Source organism: Sphaerodactylus townsendi, linkage group LG06 (genome assembly GCF_021028975.2).
Source record: "Sphaerodactylus townsendi isolate TG3544 linkage group LG06, MPM_Stown_v2.3, whole genome shotgun sequence".
Lineage (NCBI taxonomy): Eukaryota > Metazoa > Chordata > Lepidosauria > Squamata > Sphaerodactylidae > Sphaerodactylus > Sphaerodactylus townsendi.
In genome coordinates, this window is record NC_059430.1 from 124965368 (window position 1) to 124980774 (window position 15407).

The 15407-nt window shown below is 51.9% G+C and overlaps 1 protein-coding gene across 1 annotated transcript in view; it reads left to right on the plus strand.

Annotated features, from left to right (window-relative positions):
• The first annotated feature begins 3948 nt into the window (after positions 1-3948).
• The window catches only part of ERFL (ETS repressor factor like), a 103204-nt gene continuing 91745 nt past the window's right edge, over positions 3949-15407 (plus strand). Inside the window, exon 1 of the mRNA XM_048499389.1 lies at positions 3949-4009. The gene's annotated coding sequence lies outside the window, so the exon portion shown is untranslated. The remainder of the gene's footprint in view (positions 4010-15407) is intronic.

Here is a 15407-nt window from a genome sequence, read left to right on the forward strand (position 1 = left end):
CTCTCTATCATCTCTCTCACTACCTATCTACCCTGTTTCTGCCCCATAACAGCACTCTTAAACTTTGCCATCCCATTCTTTTCCTTCTGTCCTAGATTTGCCCATTCTGTAGATTCTCCTCTCATTCAGCCTAGACTTTCCTTCCTTCCTTCCTTCCTTCCTTCCTTCCTTCCTTCCTTCCTTCCTTCCTTCCTTCCTTCCTTCCTTCCTTCCTTCCTTCCTTCCTTCCTTCCTTCCTTCCTTCCTTCCCAATCTCTGCCTGTCTGTCTTTCTATCTATTTATCTATCATCTATCTATCCATCTTTCTATCTCTCTATCTCTCTATCTCTCTCACTACCTATCTACCCTGTTTCTGCCCCATAACAGCACTCTTAAACTTTGCCATCCCATTCTTTTCCTTCTGTCCTAGATTTGCCCATTCTGTAGATTCTCCTCTCATTCAGCCTAGACTTTCCTTCCTTCCTTCCTTCCTTCCTTCCTTCCTTCCTTCCTTCCTTCCTTCCTTCCTTCCTTCCTTCCTTCCTTCCTTCCTTCCTTCCTTCCTTCCTTCCTTCCTTCCTTCCCAATCTCTGTCTGTCTGTCTTTCTATTTATCTATCATCTATCTATCCATCTTTCTGTCTCTCTATCTCTCTCACTACCTATCTATCTATTTCTCTCTCTCCTCTTCAATCTCTCTTTCTCTCTCTCTCTCTCTTTCTCTCTCCCCCTTCCTCCTTCTAGCCTTTCTGCCCATGGTTATCCCCCCTTTTCCCTCCCTCCTTCTCTTCCTTTGTCTCTCTCTCTCTCTCTCTCTTTTCTCTCTCAAGTGTTTTCAATTTTATTCTGAGTGGAATTAACTACCCCTGATGTCAAATTGCCGCCGAAATCGATAATAATATCTTTACAAAAGAGGATATTCTTCTCTCTCGGAACGGCCCCTGAAAAATGGAAAATTTAGTCGAAATTGATTCATTACTTGACACTTTATAGGACGGGCCTGCTATTGATCGGAGGCTGTCATGTCCTATCTGCCTTAATCGAAGTTGAAGTCCAGTGTCGATGGTGGGTATTTTTCATAATTCCAGGAGACCAGACAGATACAAAAAAACACACACACACACACCACGGGCTCCGGTTCCCCAACACCCTTTGCAGCCTCCCTCCCTCCCTCTGTGGAAAACAAGGGGGAGATCTTTGTGAACCCCCCCCCCACTCTTCTCCACCCCAAACAGAAGGCCTGCTCTTTCTGGACACGCACCCCCCCCCCCCAGCACAACCTGTCCTCTCCACACTTGGAGCAGAGGGGGTCAGCACAAAAGCCAGGCTCCAAAGGTGTGTGTGTGCTATCTCCCCCACACCCCAAAGCTCTGGTTTGTGAGTGGGAGGGGGCTATTTTGTTGGTCATGGAGGTTTGGAGCCTGGCAGAAAACAGCCCAGGATCGGTGGGGGGGGGGGGGACAAGAACTTGGGGGACTCCACTAGGGCCAGGTGGGTTGCAGGCACACAGGGCGACTTCCGCTTGGCCCGGTCCCGAGTTCCGTGGACACTCAAACGTTCACACGTTCGTGACCTAGGAAGATCAGCTCTTTCTCTCTCGCACAGCGCCCACCTTCCCACCAGCTGCCCCTGTCTCCTAAAGGCCCCTTCGTGCAATTCCTCCCCCGCTCTAAATTCTCTTTGCACCCTCCCTCCGCCTCCCCCCAACCCCTTGGGGTCCCAAGAAGCCCCCAGCTGCGCTACATCCTTAACCCCCCCGCCCTCGCACTCCATCCTCTGGCAGAAGTCCTCTTCTCTTCCACACACCAGGTGGCATCTCGGCAAGGAGAGTCTCTCTGGATACTCGCTTGCCCACCCCCCACCCCCCACCCCGGCCGGGCACACCCTGACAGTTTTATTCCTTCTCAGCCTTGACTCTCGGGAACAGATCGACGCGCGCGCACGTGATCCCGCACCCCAGCCCTCACAACACCCCCCCCCTTTCCATGCCACTCATCTCTCACCGCCGCCCCCCATCTTTGGCACACTTACAGGCGAGCAAACAACTCCTTTACCCCCCCCCGCGCAGTTTTTTTGCGGGCCCGCGCATCTCCTGCCTCTCCCGCGCATCTTCCGCGCAGGCACCCCCCCCGCGCGCGCGCGCGCGTGCGCGCTCTTCACGGGACTTTTCTGGGACTTTGGCCTCCCCTCCAGGTCCCCATTTCCTCGGGGACGCCTCCCCCCATTGCTTGCCCCCCCCCCCGGGCCTCCTCCGCCTCCTCCTGGCCCCCTTGCCTCGTTCTGTCTGGTTTGGCCCCTATCCCAGGAAGAGGTTGGCGCGGCGGAAGCCCTGGCATCTGAGCCTCGCCAGCTGGCCCAGATAGCCAGGCTGAGCCCAGTGCGTGTCTAGAGGGCGAGGAAGGTGGGAGGGGCACCTATAGCTACACCTGGCTCCTTGGAGAGAGATTGCAGAGCACGAAGCCGGCGCCCAGCGCGAGAGAAACTACCTTGGGTGCAGTTGGCGCTTTCTCGCAGCACCCTCCGGAGTGGGGAAGCGGTCGATATTTAATTGTTATTGCAAGCAGGGAGCGCGAAAGAGAGCGAGCGAGCGAGAGAGAGACTCTGCTGGACCATTTGTACCGTGCGGGTGGGATGCTGATCTGGGGGGGGGGGGCGCTGCTGACTTCCAGTAGGCCAGGATCAGACGCGGTGCCGCCGCGACCCCCACTTGCTTTTGGAGATGCGGATTATGTTGGGACGGGGAGGTTTCGCTCGAGGCAGGACTGTTGGTCTTCAGAGGAGTCACTGGGGTGGCGTAGAACGACTCTGCGTGCTCAGGAGCCCTTCGGCACGAAGGCCTGGGGGCTCAGGGTGGGGTGAGAGAGGAGGACCCTGGATTCAGGAAAAGCGTTCATTGTACCCCTAGGCTGGGTTTGCGTGCACGTGTGAACGCTCAAGCACACGCGTCAGGAGGTGGCGATCGTGTGTGACGGGGGTTTCTGGGAAGACTGGGAGGGAGGGGGTTGTAAAGCAAAAAGCTTCCGTGCAGGGACTGTCAAATCCCCCCCACACACACCCCCACTCTCCCCCCCCCACACACACTTTCCAGGCTGGAGAAAGATGCGTGTCGAGACTGTGTGAAGGCGACTGTCCTCTTCGGGGCCGGGGCGCATGCCCAACTCCCCAGCGCCATCCATCAAAATTTGAGGGGAAAGGGAGAAAGGAGGGAGGGGGGCAGGATTGGAAAAAGAGGGGGGGTCTTCCTCTCTCTCTCTCTCTCTCTCTCTCACACCACACACACAAATCCCATTTTCTGCAAACAAGTTGGCGGCTCGCAAGCCCCTCTCTCTGCCTAAATGAAATCAGTCATTTTCATCAAGTGCCCGGCCAAATATTATCCACAGTCCATTCAGAAGGATCGAATCTTATTTGGCATCCCGAGTGGTGCGACATCTGTTTTGCAAGAATTTGGATCAGCTATGAACTTTATTTTCCGAGTTTGAGGAAAATTATATTCCATCGATCCGCGAGCCCTGGCGTCGCCTACATATATTTTCTCCCCCCCCTCCGCTACAGCCCGGCCTCGCTCGCTCGCTCGCTCGCTCGCCTCTCCCTCCCTCGCCAGCCGCCGGCGGAGACGCTCGGGCAAGAAGACGCGCCAGCCGGAGCCTCCGCCCGGGCCGCCGCGCTCCCTGCGCCTCTTCTGCCGGCGCTGCTCCTGCTCCTGCTCCGGCCCCGTCCCGCCGCTGCCCCTCCTCCTCCTCCGCTCCGGTCCTCCCCCCCCTCGCTCTCCGCCCGCTTCATTCCCGTCTTCCCAGGCGCGATCCCTGCGCCGCTAAGCCGTCGCTCGCCTTCCCCGGGCACTTGGCCCGGCGTTCCCTCCCTGCCTCATCCCGTCCCCCTCTGCCCCCCCCCAATAAAAAGGGGGTCCTCCTGATTCCTCCTGCCCTCCCCCCTAACCGACCCCTTGCGAAATTCCCCTCCGCCCTCCCAGCCACCCAACCGAGCGCGCGCAACCGGGACCCTGCGCGGATGGTGAAGAGCGCAAACTGTGAGTCAGACGCCGGCTTGGGAAAGTTTGTTGGGCCAGGCTGGGGGGGACGGGACGGGAGAGTTGGGGCATGGGCTGTGGGGGAGAGATCTCCCACCCTCCTGGCAGGGGAGGGCTGGTGCGGATTGCGGGAGGGAAGAGACAGCCGGGGACAGAACTCGGTGGCATCTTGTCTGGGCAGCCAGTTGCCTCCTGGCGCGCCTCCCTCCCGCCCCTGCGCCTTTGTCGCCTTCTCTCTCCTGTGCCCTCCCTCCCCCCCCTCCTTTCCCCCCCCCATCTCTCTCTCTCTCTCTCTTCCCCTGTCCTTTCCCATTCCCCTCTCGCTCACTCACCCTCCCCCCTCCCCGCTCCCCCCCTCCCTCGCTCCCCAGCTAACTGGAAGCCGGTTTCCGTTTAGATTAAGGCAGGGAACCTAATTCCAGGGCAGGGGATCGAAATTTCTGGCAACAAAGGGAAATAGCGTATTGATCAGAGGCTCCGGAGATTAAGAGACAAGTGTGTGTATCCATCAGCGCTAAACTGCTTCTCCGCGCCTGGGAGCCGGGCCGGGCTGCGGACGCGCCTCGCATGGCAAACACGCGCCCCTCCGGGAGGGCGGCGGCGGGGCCCGGGGGCAGCGGGGGGGGGCGGAGGGGGCAGGGCGCCCCCCCCTCCAAGCCCAGCCTCGGCAAGGGGAAAGAGCAGGAGGCCGGGCCGCAGAGGGGATGCTGGAAAAGAGGAGCCGCAGGGAGAGGGGGGGTTTGGTTTGCTGGGCGGAGAGACCCTCACTCCCACACGGGGCACATCGGGTGGTCCAGCTGAGACACCTCTCTCTCTCTCTCTCTCTCTCTCTCTCTCTCTCACACACACACACACACACACACACACACACGACACCCCTCTACTCCCGTCTGCAGCCCTGAGTGAGGGGGGGCATGCTGACCTACCTAACAGGGCTGTCAGGCAGCAATGCGGTCTCGCGACTTCGCCTCTGCCCTGAGCAACGGCTTGAGGCCGCGTCATGCTCTTTTCTCCGCTTCCGCAATACAGCCATGCTCACAAGGTCCTACCTCGCCGGGCTGTTGTTAGGAATCCTGAAATCAGACATGTGAGCGACTCGAGAAAACGCTATACAAAATGATAAGCAGACTTGGGGGGGGGGGGCGGTGTTCCAAAGGGGTGTTGGAAAAAAAAATCTCATCCTCATTTGTCTTCCCTGACGGGAAAATGATCCAGTGGGATTTCCTCCCCCGGGGACGAGGCCAGCGAAGGCTTTCGGGTCGTGAGGTCCGGCAGGGACCCAAATCTCTCCCCAAGTCCTATGGGACTGGGGTACTTCTTCTGCGCTTGGATTGGGGAGATAATCCCGGGCAAAGAGCTTTTGGGGGGGGGGTCGACATTTGGAGAAATGGTAGTCAAGAAGTATTTGGGAGAGCAGAGACTGGGGCAAGGGACGGGGGGGGGGGTCAGCTGGAATTCCGGTAGTAATGTTTCGGAATGGGGAGGGCCCCGGGCCCGTCTCCCCCCGTGTCAAACCGTTCACACACGCGCGCACAGGGTCATTTTTCCCCCCACCCAGAATTCTGAGGAGTTGGTTGAGCGTTTGGCCAGGAAGGAGCGGTGGAGCGGAAGGACCCTGGGAGGGTCACAAGAGACTGAGCGAAACACTACGCAGACTACGTGGGGGGGGGTGTTGACCCGTCTCTCTCCCCCAGAAATCCCTCCATTTGCCCCCCGCCCCCTTGCACAGTATGTAGGCGAGTGCTGCACAGGGCTATGAGACTTGATCGAAACTTCGCAGGAAAAACAAACAAACGTCTTCCATGTCTTTCCACGGAAGGCCGAGAGAAGTCAGTTTATAAACCCCTCAACTCGAATCTCTGTGGGGCTTCCAAGACGCTTTCCCTGTGTCTAAGGTCCTTTGGTGGAGGGTTGGAATGCGAGCGGGGCGTCCAATTTTGCCCCCAGGGCCTGCTTCCAAAGCTGGGCTGCGGCTCGGTGCCCCTGAGCATGGCCAGAGAGCCGTTCCCCTGGGCATGAAGTAGATACCACCAATTCTCCGCCAGCTGATACATGGCAAGCATAGGGGTCAAACTCGCGGCCCTCCAGATGTTATGGACTACAGTTCCCATCATCCCCTGTCAGCAGGGGATGGTGGGAACTGTAGTCCATAACATCTGGAGGGCCGTGAATTTGAGACCTGTGGCGAGGGGGGGGGGGCGTCCAAGGAGAAGGGTTCCAAAAAAATCTCGGGTTTTTGCAAACGCTGGCTAGCCTGGAGCGAACTTCCAGCATTGGGGTACTTTCAAAAGGGAGTGCCGAACTTGGACTGGAGAGGATCCGGCGCAGAACAGCGAGAAATTAGGGCAGGAGCTTAAAGGAAGACTGAGGGAGAAGGCTACTCTGCAAAGCTGTGCCAATAATAATAATAATAATAATAATAATAATAATAATAATAATAATAATAATAATAATAATAATAATAATAATAATAATAATAATAATAATAAAATTACAACAGGGGCGGCCAACTTATGGTGCTCCAGATGTTCATGGACTACAATTCCCAATTGGCCATGCTGGCAGGGGCTGATGGGAATTGTAGTCCATAAACCTCTGGAGCACCATAGGTTGGCCACCCCTGCATTACAACGTCCCAGGCCTCTGGGTGAGGCTCGAATCGCAATGAAAGGCCAACAGCCCGCTAAAGAACTGGTAGCTGTGTGCTGTCAAACAACATTTACTCATAACAATAATAACAGCAGTAATGTCAGCTATATAAGCAAGATGATCCCTGCCCGGTAAAGTTGACATTCAGTAATCCTACAAAATCTGGGAATCGGTAGGGTTTACTTCTGGGTAACCGCGCATAAGGTTGTCCAGAAGCAAAGGAAGAGAATCGGACGGGATAAAAATGAGGGGTGGGGTGTTCTCACACACACACGCACGACCCACCAAACCAGGTCACTTGGAGAGGGCTGCATCCCAGCCTCTGGATTCCCTCTGGACGACAGAGGCCAGCCGGCAACTCGCTCGGCTCAATTGGCTGATGGATCACAGAGCGGCAGCCGCCGCCCCCCCCCTCCTGCCCCCCCCCGTGAGCTTCGCTGGTTAAACGCCCCTAAATTTAGACCCGACCCGGTGGCTTCGCTGAAGCAATTTCGACTCTGCGCGCCTGCACGCACAGACAGACACACACACGACTGGCTCGCTTGGATTCAATCCATGCGAGAGGCCCCTCGGGGATCGCGCTCATTCCGGGCTGGAGCGGCGACGACGGTTGTGTAAAGTTTGGCTTCTCTCGCCGGGTTAATCAGTCAGCCGGGCCGCGGGTTCAATACTGGCCCCGACCTCTTCACAGCGAGGGGTAAAGCAACTCCTTCCTAGGGCTCCGGCAAGCGCTGGGAACATTCGCCACCGAGCGCCTCGAGCGCGCCTTATCCAGACAAGAGCGCTTTTCCTTTGCAAAAGAACTCTGTGCTGTTCAGCAGTCGGCTGGTTTCGTGACTCAGGAAATGCAGCTAGCACCTCCTAGAGACGCCCGGCTGGGACAAAGAGAGGCCTCACTCGAGGTGACCGGGAAGTCACAGCCTTTGACCTCCTCTCCAGCAATTCCCAGTGGTAGGAGAATTGCATTTACCCTCCGCTCCTCTTGGAGACTGGTGTACACCAGCAGAGGGATAAGGGTGGTGGAAAAGGTCCCAGAGAAATAACCAGGTAGAAGAGACTGTACCACCTCAGTAGAGGGAGTGGGATAGGCTTGTACCACCTTAGACTGCGAAGGAATGTAGGGAGCGGGAAAGACTGTACCGGTTTGGATAGTAGATGGCAGAGGAAATAAGGGGTCGGAAAAGGCTGTACCACTCCAGATTGCAGAAGGATCAGGGCAGTGGGAAAGACTGTACCAGTCAGGCGGCAGAGGGATACAGTAGAATGGACAGTCCACCTCAGAGGCAGAAAAGGGGTGTACCGGTACAGCTTGCAAGGAACTAAAGGGAAAGGAGACTATACCACCTTGGGTTGCAAAGGAAGAAGGGGAGTGGGGTGGACTGTACCACTTCAGATTGTCAATGGGAGTACCGGTTTGAAATGCAACACCGCAGGCAAAAGCGATACCCAAACAAAATAACTGGGCCAGCACAGGAGGGAGAAACATCACAGCTCAGGCCCGCCCCTGTTCTGCTAGTTTTCTGCTTCCAGGGAGCTCCTCCTTTACGAGCATGCACGAATAGGCGATCCCAGCCCCCACCTGCAAACCCGAGGTGGTACATCCATTCTTCCACTTCATTCTTCCCTTTGCACAGACCAGGGGTAGGGAACCTGCGGCTCTCCAGATGTTCAGGAACTACAATTCCCATCAGCCCCTACCAGCATGGCCAATTGGCCATGCTGACAAAGGCTGATGGGAATTGTAGTTCCTGAACGTCTGGAGAGCCGCAGGTTCCCTACCCCTGGCACAGACCAATCAGGCTGGGTAGCCATCCAAGGTCAGTGGAAGTTGCTATTCATTTCACTGAAAGTCACGTTGGTGGTCTTTAATGCACCGAGCTCTTGCAATAGCACACGGGGTCTATAAACCCAATACCATAAATAAATTTGCGGGCTGGGTGTGGTTGTATTTTGTTGTGAGGCCATGGTGCTCTAAACATGCTCGTGGTACATTCCCCCCTCTCCCCACATACACACACACTACTGAGTCAGTTTTAAAGCTTCGCAAGAGATTCTAGGAGTTAAATTAAAGTCCCGCCTGTAAACTATAAAGTTTCCGGGTGCTCTTGGGCAAGTCAGCAGTAAATGGAGAAATCATAAGCAGCAGTGGTGTAGGAGGTTAAGAGCTCGTGTATCTAATCTGGAGGAACCGGGTTTGATTCCCAGTTCTGCCGCCTGAGCTGTGGAGGCTTATCTGGGGAATTCAGATTAGCCTGTACACACCCACACACACCGGCTGGGTGACCTTGGGCTAGTCACAGCTTTTCGGAGCTCTCTCAGCCCCACCCACCTCACAGGGTGTTTGTTGTGAGGGGGGAAGGGCAAGGAGACTGTAAGCCCCTTTGAGTCTCCTGCAGGAGAGAAAGGGGGGATATAAATCCAAACTCTTCTTCTTCTTCATAAGGGGAGAAATCCCCTTTGGGGATAGGGTGGGATAAAAATCCACAGACAGACAGACAGACAGACAGACAGACAGACAGACAGACAGATGTGACTCTCATGAAATCTTGCCTCAGAGCAGAAGAAAGCTACAAATGTATAGAAATGATCTGAGGTTCAACCGCTTCCCATCATACTGTCTGTAGCAAATATCCCTACTCATCCCCACAAACCCATGAAAAAAATTGCTCATTGCTGCTTTCACACATTAGTAAGTGGCAGTCCAGATGCATGGGAATAACTCCCCCCTGGCGCCCTGGCCGGGGGTCTTTGCCCTTATCCACTTACTAGCAGGCACATTAGTTGTCCGCATCACACACATATTTATTTTATTTATTTAGTGCGATTATACTTTCTCCCCAGCGGGGATCTGAGGTGGCTTACACACTTTCCTCTTCTCTGTTTTAGGTTAACCTAGGAATGGGTGACTGGCCCAGGGTCACCGAGCAAATATCCATTGGGGATTTATGGGGATTCAAACCTGGTTCTTCAGGATCCTAGGCTAACCATTTCACCACACTGGCTGTCTTAATAAACAGCCTATTGGAACTTATAGGGCGTGTGCACTCCAATATACATCTTCCTTTCCCCCCTCTCTTTTAAGTATGTCTTTCGTAAGTCCAACGGGGCTTCTTTCCAAAAATGTCTGCCCATAAGCTTGTTGCTTTACTTCCAAGTAAATGCTCTCAGACCTGAGGAGGGAATCCGTGAACGTAAGCAATAAATATCCTGAAATCCCTGCAGTGTTTACATATTGATGGAATTCTCGGTGAGCTGTGAACCATTGGAGCGGTGAACAAGGGTTATTTGAATAAAAGCAACCCTTTTTTTAAAAAATGGGGCATTTTTGGCTAACATCACCCTCTGTCTCACTTGCTTAACTCTTAGCCTCCAGTTCCTGCAAAGGCTGTTGTAAGACCCAGCACAATTTTTGCTTGCAAACCAGATTTAAACCTGTTGGTTGCCAGAACTCTGGGGAAAAGGATAGTGTGATATACTGAGGCTGTAAAACAAAGAGTTAGGATTCTTGGGGAGTGAGAGGAGTCCTTATGTTTACCGTTTCCTGCCTGTGTCTATTTTATACTGCGGATACATTTTACTAAGGCCTTTCTGCTAGCATTTTACCTTACTGCCAACTAGGGTGGCCAACTACCAAGAGAGAAAAATTGTCCTGTCCATTTAATCAAGGTTTAATGGGATATTATTTATCAGGTGCTGTTATTTTCTGGGCACCACCGTTTCAAGAAGGATATTGACAAGCTGGAAGGGGTCCAGAGGAGGGCGACCTAAATGGTTAAAGGTCTGGAATCCATGCCCTATTAGGAATGGCTTAGGGGGTTAGATCTGTTTCGTCCGGAGAAGAGAAGGTTGAGGGTGGTGTGATTGCCATGTTTAAATATTTAAAGGGATGTCGTGTTGAAGGTGGGGCGGGTTTGTTTTCTGCCACCCCAGAGACTAGGACAGGGAGTAATGGATTCAAGGTACAGGAAAAGAGATTCCATTTGGAAGAATTTCCTGATGGTAAGGGCCAGTGGCGTATCTGCCTAGGGACAAGGGGTACCCCTTGTCCCTGGGCGCCACTCTTCTGGTTCCCCCTTCGGGGGAGGGTGGTATAAAAATATAACCAATAAATAAATAAATAAATACATGGGGGTGCAAAATCGGGCCCCCACGTGACCAGGAAGTCCTGCTTGTCTCGTCGTTTTCGCGTGCCTCGACCCCATCGGATGCACACAAAAACGACGAGACAGCAGGACTTCCTGCTGCCTCCAAGCGCCCTCAACCTCACCCTGGACGTGGTCAAGGGCAGTGGGGGACGGAGACTGGGGGCATCAGGGGATGGAGTCGGGGTGGTGGTGGGGGGCAGAGTCTGGGGGCATCCTGGAGACAATTTGTCTCCGGGCACCATTTACCCCTGGTACGCCTCTGGTAAGGGCTGTTCGGTAGTTGAATACACACTGCCTCGGCGTGCGATGAGTCCCCTTCTTTGGAGGTTTTTTAAGAGAGGCTGGATGGCCATCTGTCAGCAGTGCCTGGACTGTGACTTCCTGCATGGCAGGGGGTTGGACTGGGTGGCCCTTGTGGTCTCTTCCAACGCTATGATTCTAGCACCTCCATGCCAGGAAAAGCTTTACCTGCCCATTTGTGCATGTTAAGCCTCTATTAAATAGACAGGGCATTTCTCCCCCCCAGGCCTGTGAACCGCCCCATGGCTAAATGCCTAACTGTACAGTGAGAATCTGATGTCAAAACTCTGCTACCTTTATGGCTTTAGGTATTTGGCTTCACCCACACTTTCTTCCAGTGGAAGAGATTGGGGTGGGGGTGGGGATTGGCAACTCAGGAGCAAGGGCGAGCAAAGAAATGGTCAGGTGTCCGTGAAGGTTCCATCTATACAAGAGGGTTAGGGAGAGTCTTTGTTGAAGATCCAAGCCTGGAGGAACAATTTGGAGAAAGAAATGGTTTGATACCAGTCAAGAAACAAAAAAGGAAACATTTCTTCATGCAACGTGTGATTGGTGTTTGGAATATGCTGCCACAGGAGGTGGTGATGGATGCTAATCTGGATAGCTTTAAAAGGGGCTTGGACAGATTGATGGAGGAGAAGCTGAGCTATGGGTACCAATCTGGATCCTCCTTGATCTGAGATTGCAAATGCCTTAGCAGACTAGGTGCTCGGCAGCAGCAGCAGCAGAAGGCCATTGCTTTCACATCCTGCGCGTGAGCTCCCAAAGGCATTTGGTGGGCCACTGCGAGTAGCAGAGTGCTGGACTACCCTGTTTCCCTGAAAATAAGACATCCCCTGAAAATAAGACATAGTAGAGGTTTTGCTGAAGTGCTAAATATAAGGCATCCCCCGAAAGTAAGACATAGCAAAGTTTTTGTTTGGAAGCATGCCCGCCGAACAGAACAATAAGACATCCCCTAGAAAAATAAGACATCCCCTGAAAATAAGACATAATAAGACATAACATAAGTCTTGTTTTCTGGGAAACACGGTAGATGGACTCTGGTCTGATCCAGCAGGCTCTTTCCGATATTCTTGTGTTCTTAAATGCAGTTATGTTTTCCAAAGTCTTATTTTGGTTGGGGTTATAGATAAAGAGGTTGTGTCGAAGACTTCCAGTCAAAGGCGGTTTGGGGGAAGTATTTGAAGGCAATGGGGTGGAAGAACATGAGAATTTGGGAAGGGGATTCCAAGCACAAGGTGTGGGAAACTGGGAGGAGGCATCTAAGAAAGCCAATAGATTAAAACTGGAAGAAGGAAACATAGGAAGTAGCTGGGATTAAGGACAGAAGGAAGGAGGGGAGAAAGTTGCAAGGTTTTATGTTTAAGGTCTTTTTAAAATGTTTACAGATTAGAAGTTTACACGTGCATTTTGAAATGCATTGCAGTGAAACATTGGATACCAAGAAGGGGGGTGTTAAGTTACAAGGCTTTTCAACTGAAAATAATCAAAGAAACCCCACAAGACATTTTTTGAGCGGGCTCCATCTTTTCGGGGCACCAAGGAAGGAAGGGGCTTCACAGGAGAAAACTAATCTGGACTCTATCCGCCGATGACCTTGACATAAAGTTATTATTCTCACAGTCTGAAGTGTGCAAACACCAATAGGGAAATAGAAATCACAGCAAGGATGATTTTTTTAAAAAAATGTTATTCTGTTAAATAAAATTAAGACATGACTAGTGATCTTCTGTTGTCCTTTGCAGTCCCAGGTCAAAACACTTGGGCTTAGAAGTAGGTTTTTCTTCTTATTGAACAGTAGGTCAGGATTCTGCTCCAGTTAAAGGGAATCTTGGAAAGAGAGAGTATTCCTTAAACATTCCCAAGGCCCCAGGGCTATAGCGGTGTGTTGTATCCAGTTAATTTAGGTATCAAATTCCAGAGGGTTTGGTTGTGTTTGCTAAAACACAGCTTACCTAAGTGATCATTACTCACTCGAAGAGGCTTCAGCCAGAGATCACGCGAAGGCTGAAACGTTAGGAGCCTAAAACATATCCAAACCAAGTTTCTCTCCTTCACAGTCCAGAATCCCACATCTTGTTGAGCCTGTAAAGATTTATTGCAAAATAAGCATTCATGAGCTAGAACCCATTTCATTATATGCATCCCATAAAAAGGGATCCTGTCCACAAGAAGTCAGATGACGACAAATCTGTTAGTCTTTAAGGTGCCACATAATTTCTGATGGTTTTAGTTCATTTGGGAGAAATCGTAAGAAATACAAAATGACAGTCTGGGATTCTTGGTATGAAACAAGTCAAACAAATTCTTGGCATTCCAAATCTACGTGGGTTTAATTGCCCTTCCCTTTCCCTTAGGGCACTATGGGAATTGCAGTTCTGCGCGTGGGAGAAAAGAGTTAGGGAATTCTTGTCTGAAAATCATCAGCATCTTGAACTACAGTTCCCAGCATTCTTGGGAAGGAAGCCATGACTGTTAAAGTAATATAAAACTGATTATGTATTTATTGTGAATGTATGACTGTATGGACATGGAGCAGAATGGGACACTGTTCCCATCCCTTATCATAACTTTGGCAGGGGTGGTCTCCAGGTTTATATCAGAAACTGGTTGTGGGGGGTTTTCCGGGCTGCGTGGCCGTGGGCTGGTGGATCTTGCTCCTAAGGTTTCGCCTGCATCTGTACCCCCCTAAAACATTCCCGCTGGACACAATGTGTAGCAGACTTCCCTCTAGGATACACCTCTGAAGATGCCAGCCACAGATGCAGGCAAAACGTTAGGAACAAGATCTACCAGACGACAAGTCAGTTGAATCCAACTGTGAAAGTGTTCAGATCTGCTCCAAATCCTACTCGGGTCTGTTCAGTGGGAGTTACTCCCAGGAAAGAGTTCTTAGGATTGCACCAAGGGAAGTGGTCTGTCCAATGGAACGATTCACATTACCATTTGGGGAGAGAGATTTTTAAAGCATACAACATGTAATTTAATATAACTGTCCAATCTGTATCACACTGGCTACGTAGACCAATGGGCTGCGGAAACCTTGGCTGAAAGATTTGTCAGGACGCCCGGCTTGGTGTAGTGCTTAAGAGCAGCGGACTCCAGTCTGGAGAATCTGGTTTTATTCCCCAGTCTTCCACATGAAGCCTGCTGGGTGACCTTGGGTAGTCACAGTTCTCTCAGAACTCTCTCAGCCTCACTTGAGAGAGGGGAGGGGAAAGTGACTGTAAGTCGCTTTGAGATTCCTTATACACGTACAAGAAAAGAGGGATATAAAAGCCAACATCCTTCTTTGTCAACTCACTGGTTGACCCAGTGTCAGTCCAATGTCTCTCTCTCAGCCTTGCCTGCCTCATAGGTTTGTTGTGAAGACCAAAATGTGTTGAGCTATGGTGAAATGACCATATAAATCTGAGCTGGATGGTCCAAGCGAGCGCAGTTTCGCCAGATCTTGGAGGCTAAGCTGGGTCAGTTCTGATTTGTGGTGGGATGAGAGACCGGCACCAAGGAAGTCCAGGGTTGCTACACAGAGACAAGAAATGGCAAACTACCTTCGTTCATCTCTTGCCTTGACATTCCTCTGGGGTCACCACAAGTCGGGTGTGATTTGATGGAACACAAACCACCGCAGAAAGGGAAGTTTTCCTCTGTGTATCTAATCTGGAGGAACCGGGTTTGATTCCCAGCTCTGCTGCCTGAGCTGTGGAGGCTGATCTAGAATTCAAGATTAGTCCTGTAAGTCTCCACACACGCCAGCTGGAGTGACCTTTGGGCTAGTCACAGTTCTTCTGAGCTCTCTCAGCCCCACCCACCTCACAGGGTGTTTGTTGTGAGGGGGGAAGGGCAAGGAGATTGTAAGCCCCTTTGAGTCTCCTGCAGGAGAGAGATATAAATCCAAACTCCTCCGCCTCCTCCTCCTCCTCCTCCTCCTCCTCCTCCTCCTTCTCCTCCTCTTCCTCTTCTTCTTCTTCTTCTTCTTCTTCTTCTTCTTCTTCTTCTTCTTCTTCTTCTTCTTCTTCTTCTTCTTCTTCTTCTTCTTCTTCTTCTTCTTCTTCTTCTTCTTCTTCTTCTTCTTCTTGCCTGTTACTTATTATTTAAGAAATCCCCACTCTATCTTTTGTGGCATGAGACTTTCAAACTGGTTAAAGAAAAGAGCAAAGACATCAGTAAACAAAATCGGGGGGGGGGGGCTCAGAATGACAGCAGTATAGCAGTAAACTCAGGCAAATCCAAATTATGGTAGCTTTCCTTACAAGCAGAAAAAAATAAGATAGCCTTCATGGGAATAGCTAAACCATAGC